A 6,486-nucleotide genomic window follows, 5' to 3' on the forward strand; every position below is an offset into this window, starting at 1 on the left:
AAGTCTGGGTGAATTTTGTGAATAGTGTGTTTGTTTGTTTGTGTTTTTTTATTTTTTTATTAATTTTTCATTCAACCTGTTCTCATGATTTTCTCAATTTTCGTGCCTCCAAAGTATTTCATCCTGTTCGTGTAATTCCCCTGATTCTCTCAGTTTTTATGCTCCCAAAATTTTGTTTTATGCCACTACCCCGCACATGCCAATCCTTCTAAACAACAATATTTTTTTTTTGTTTTTTTGTTTTTATATTATTATTATTATTTTTCTTTTTTGAAACTTGAGAACAAAAAAATATATGATCATAATATATTAATATAATTAATACAATCATATTAATATATTAATATAATTAATTCAATCATATTAATATATTAATATAATTAATATATTATTACAATTATATATATATATATATATATATATATATATATTAATATTAATACAAATCGAATATTAACTAAATATATCAAATCTAATCAATCAAAATATATACAAAATAAAAAAAAAACAAATCACACAACAAAATAATAAATTAATATATTAATACATTTAATATATCAATGTATTAATTATAATAACAACATTAATATCTTTTATAATGCAATTATAAAAGATATTAATATATTAATATAATTAATATACTAATATATTAATACACTGTTTATAGCAATCATTAATTAATAATATAACTAACAAATATTTACAACATATTATAATTAAAACTATTATATCAACATATTAATACAATAAATATATTAACAATTAATAATATAACAATCATTAAAGCAGAATTAAATAAAAACAAAATAAACCTAAAAATATAGAACAAAAAGGATGGCAAGGCTGTGGAAGATTTGGATGGATTGAGCATTTGTCGATTTGGATGGATTGAGCATTTGCCTTATCTCAGCGAATGAAATGGAATCTGAGTCCATGAGCGGCATGAAATGGGCGTATTGCTGTTGCCCATTCTTCTCTGGATAATTATAACGATGCCAGCCGAGTCATCGATGGAAACTATGATGATCCCAGGTTGACAGACTATGATACTCTTCTCCAAAACATTCATGATTTAAAAGCTGGAAAAGCTGTGAAGGTTCCCATTTATGATTTTAAGCTCAGTAGTCGTACTGGATACAGAGATGTCGATGTTCCATCATCTAGGATTGTTGTCATTGAGGGTATCTATGCTTTGAGTGAAAGGTTACGCCCGCTATTGGATCTCCGGGTCTCTGTGACTGGAGGTGTTCACTTTGATCTTGTCAAGAGGGTTCTGAGGGATATCAATCGTTCTGGCCAGGCACCTGAGGACATTATTCATCAAATATCAGAAACAGTTTATCCTATGTATAAGGCATTCATTGAACCTGACCTGGAGACTGCACATATTAAAATTGTGAAAGTTGATAAGTGATCCTCTTGCTGCGAGTCCCATGCCATCATTTTCCTGGATATCTCAGGCAAAGCCTGCAATAAAGAATCAATACAGCAGAAGTTGGAGCAGACATACCAGCAATGATATTAGCGAAAGTGGAACATTTGATCAACAATATGTTCCAAGACTATGGAACATTGCACGCAGGGCGCGCAGGTGCTGGAAGGCCATGAAGCCATACGCATCAACATCGGGATCATATGGTGGTGGAGACGTTGTCGCGATAGCACCGCGGCTTGAGAGAGGGTCGATTCCTTATTATAATTGACATATTTCGAATTAAGTTCTCGCTACTGCATACAAAGTTAAGGCTTCACTGCGAAACTGAACCCATGCTGTTCCACATGCTCGCAATCTGTCCGTCACTTTGGAGGTAATTGGAAATTATTCCGCGCTGTCTCAGAAATCTCACATCATTTTCGCAGTCGATCAACCCGTTCATGAAATCTGTTCTCAAACAAGTGCGCCAGGTGCTGCAGAAGCTTCAAATGCCACCCGAGTATCCATACAAGCCTCCAGGCATCAGTATGATCACTCCAAATGGGAGGTTTGCAACGCACAAGAGGATCTGCAACATGGATTTTTTTTATATTTTTTTTTTTATCAACAAATCTTAAAAAGAAAATATGAAAACATATTTTTTTTCTGTTTTTTATGTTGATTTTTTTATTGCTTTAGATTTTTTTTGTTAAACAACAAATTAAAAAACAAAATTTTTTTGATTTGTTATTTAAGTTAAAAAAAAAAATTTAAAGTTATAAAATCAACCACTTTTTTATTAAAACCTATTATTAAACAATAACTATAATGAAGTTATTTTTTTTAATTTTTTTTTAAATATCAAAAAACAAAAGAAATGGTTTTTTTTCTTTTTATTTTTAATAATAATATGTATATATGATACATATATTATTAAAAATTTTATTTTTTAAAATCTAAAATTAAAAAAACTAAATTTCATCTAAATTTTTTTCATTCACAAAATTCTTTATTGTCATGTTGCACATTAGTTCTCCAACAAGAGTATTTTCATTCAAACGAAATCAATAGATTTTTTCATCTTCCTGATCGCACGAAGTTGAGGAAGAGAGCATACTAAACATTGATTCGTTTTTATTCATGCAGGGGGGTTTCAAAAAGGATTGAATTTAAAAATAACTAAATATTAAAACATCACAAAACTCAAACTTAAACTTCTTTGTGAAGATCATGCTGTCACCTCGTCTCACAAGTTATTTTGTCTAAAGAAAAATACTAGTACTCAATTATATTTGTAATGCCTAATCCCTTAGCACCATCCCCGGCAACGGCGCCAAAATGTTGGGCAATTTATTGGGCTTAAATTGCTGCATTAAATTATCGACGAGGGAAACTGCTAAGCTTGTGATGGTGCCAACAATATATATACAAGAGTAGGCAAATAACTCTATGTCTAGCTAGATTATTTACGATTCAATATAATATGCAAGGGAAGAGGCTCCTAACTAAGGAGGTCCTCGTTGTCCTTCCCTACAGTATCATAGAGAAATCATTGATTGCATAAAACTAGAAACTTGAAATGAAAACAAGAGAATGAACTTTAATTGTTGTTCAGATTCAAAGAGAGAGAAAGACTAACTTAGTCTCTTGATTGTCCTCTCATGTACTAATCCAAACTAAACTAAGATTCATTCATAAGCATAAGAAATGAAATGACTTGAAACATAAAAGCACAAAAGAATGAATTTCAATTACCATATAAATCAATGGAGAGAGAGCCTAACTTAGACTCTTGGTTATCTCCTCATATGATACTTGAAACATAAAAGCAAAAGAATGAATTTCAATTATCATGCAAATCAAATGGAGAGAGAGCCTAACTTAGACCCTTGGTTGTCCTCTCATATGCTGGTAAGATTCTAATTTAAAACTCATTCATCAATCACAAACGAATCCTCAAACATCTAATCAATTAAATGAAATAAGATCTAATATGAAATAACATGTTCCTTTGATCCTTCTAGAGTGAGCTCAATTCTCCTAAGAACAAAGTGACAAGCTATTCCATATATTACATTAAGGCAACTTATATCCAAAACTACATAATAGAAATATATGTACAACTTATATCTAAAACTACATAATGAAAATATATGTAAAATGAAGCTTTATTATATTCCATCATAAGTTGATACAATGCTCCAAGAGTCCTCCTTTTGGAATGGAGGAGGTACTCCTATTTATACAATGAGATGAGATAACAAACTCATAATGATGATCCACTAATCTCTCTTTAGTTCCATACATTTCTCAACCATCTAGACACATAACCCTATCCTCCATGATCTCCTCCATGAGGTCCATGATCTTCTCCATGATCTTTTCCATGGGACTTATCTTATCAAATTCGAATTTGATCATTCAAGGCCACATAAAGATGCCCTAGAAGCTTCCTTTGTGCCTACACATGTCAACAAACTCATTCTAATTGTTAGGCATAAGTATAAGCATATTATTTTCTAAAGTTTAGCCATAAATCCACTTAAAAATGTTAAGAATTAATAAACTTTGGAAAAGCATAGTTATGACCCCATAATGAGGTAAATGGAATGATGTGGAGGTGGAATGGAGGTGACATGAAGGTAAAATGTGAAGATATTGGTGAATAATGGAGTGAAAATAGGGACTATTTTGAGGCCCAACAATGGGCGAAATACATATTGATTTGTTTTTGACATATTTTGAATGTCCCTTACTGGCTTGATTTTTCTGATATTGATCAAGTTATCAAAACTTGTATGACCCAGTCCTTTATTCGACAACCAACTTTCACCTTTTTGACTTAGATAACATTATCGTATTGAATTTTGTTCAAAATGTAGACATTATATGATGTTCTAACTCCTTACGCCATAAGTTCTCTTGAGGAAGAGTTCCTTATTTCATAATTTTTAGTGATGAAAACAACATTATGTCCTTAATCACAAATTTGGATAGCACTCGACAGATTGTGTTTGAGCCCATCTACTAGCAAAGTATTTTGATCCTTTCCTTTTCCATTAATAAGGATAACATTTCCATTTCGAGCAATTTTGGTAGACCACAATCCGATAGATTTCAAAAGGGATAGATTTCATTCCTTTTTGTTTAATGAGACAAACTTCCTTTTATCGCCTGTCGTATATTTGGAGCACCCACTATCCACAAACCAAGTATTTTCTTCACTGTGAGCACATAAATCTGGACCACATTTATCCATGTAGGATTTTCATTGTTTGATTCTCTACTTCTGAGTGGCATTTTTTTCTCTCTATGTCGATTATCGTTACATAATGAAAAAAATGGATCAAATTTGCCAAAGGATTAAATGAGTTGAAAATCCTGATTTGTCCTTCCCGTTTGAGACTACATGGTTTGTTTGTCTCATTCCTCAATCTTAGTGCTTCATTCTTACGAGCGATGCAATCTTCAGCTTGATGACCAAAATTTTTACAATAATAACATTGTCTAGGAAAGTGAGTTTGGTACATGTTATACTAGCCATGATTTGTATAAACCTTCTTTCTCGGGGTTTCTCTTTCTTCATTCTTTGGATTTGAGTCTGGCCATTCATGAGACTATTTTGGATTTATGCAAAGTCCATCACCATAGATTCTTGTATTATCCTTGGAACTTTATGAAAAGCCAACCTCGAGCTTGTCACTTTGAGATTTGTGGGTGTTCAGAATGAAATCAAGTGTGTGAAAACTTTTCTCAAATTATTTTGATTTGTTCCACTTCCTTTTTGAGAGTGTTATAGACATTTTTGTGCCTTACAACATGGAGCATGAAATGTCAATAATCTGAGGGATCCAAAGTCCCTAAACATGTTGTTCTTACCCTTGGAGGAACAAGGTCAGCAAACCACAGCTCTGCAAATCAGTTCTCCACTGAAAAACACTCAAAAACAGGTCAGTTTTGGATCAAAGCAGCTGCTCCACTAGGCATCTGCGCTGCATAGCAGGTACAACAAAGGCTACCTGCGTTGCATAGCAAGTAGAACAAGGGCTACCTGCGTTGGGCGCACTTGGACATGTGGAGGAATCTTTTTCTCAATGTGCCAGTGCCCAGGAAGCTTCCAGAATGACACTTGGATCAAAAGATTCGCCTAATGATGAGTTAAGAGCTTCTAAAACTTCAAATGAAAGGTAGAAACTCCGAGTGGACTCAAGAACTGAAGAACAACTGGAGTTAAAGAGGACAACAAGTCACACATCAAGATGACTTACCTTCACTCCAAAACTCTATATAAGGATCTCATCCCATGGGATGTGGAGGCCGGAATTGGGTGCAAAGAATCGTTGTTGGTTTACAGTTGTGAGCATTGGGTGATTTCTTGAGGGAGGTGAAGAAGAGATTTCTCTCCGTTGGGAAGGTGATGCTGGATTGGACCTCTCATGGTTGCATCACCGCCTGAACCTTACTTCTATATATCAATAAAGCATTTGAGGTTCCTCTATTCGCATGTGTTTCAATGTGTATTGTCTTACTTGCGTCTTTGATTTATGCTAATCCTTGAATCGATTATGCATGCATGCTTCTTGTAGTTTCCTTTTCTTTTCTTATTTGCAGGATCTCGTGTAGCTGGGCCCGTGAAAAGACTTGGAGCTGGGAGCAAGCGGCAAACAAAAGAGATTGGATCGACCATTTGCGCAAGACATCGGTAAGTGGATCTATCCTTTTTATCTCTTGCATGTCATAAAGAAGAAACTTTAGATAGCTTTGCTTTCAGCTGCTGCTAAGGAATTGTCACCCTTAGAGTGGGTTAGGGTCATTCCGAGTTGGATACTTTCCCCCACAACAGACTGGCGACTCCGCTGGGGAGCATGTCTTGTTGGTAGCTTGTGTATTCTTGCTATTCATCTCTTGGACAAAGGGAGTACCGAATCGAACTGCATTCGAATTCTTCGAATGCAAAGTAGAGGGCAGCTACTCTAGCCCAGTGCTGGGCACGTTCATGATTTGAAGAGCTGATCCACAAGGACTCTTTTTTGCTCTTTGTGATAGTTTTCATCTTCCTTAATCATCCTCTA

The 6,486-nt window shown here is 34.1% G+C and overlaps 1 pseudogene; it reads left to right on the forward strand.

Moving 5' to 3' along the window:
- Nucleotides 1–918: 918 nt before the first annotated feature.
- On the forward strand, nucleotides 919–1,414 carry LOC149224658 (inorganic pyrophosphatase TTM2 pseudogene; annotated as a pseudogene).
- Nucleotides 1,415–6,486: the final 5,072 nt, after the last annotated feature.

The sequence above is a fragment of the Pinus tabuliformis genome, chromosome Q (genome assembly GCF_031772625.1).
Source record: "Pinus tabuliformis cultivar Carrire ecotype Pingquan chromosome Q, CPIR1, whole genome shotgun sequence".
Classification (NCBI taxonomy): domain Eukaryota; kingdom Viridiplantae; phylum Streptophyta; class Pinopsida; order Pinales; family Pinaceae; genus Pinus; species Pinus tabuliformis.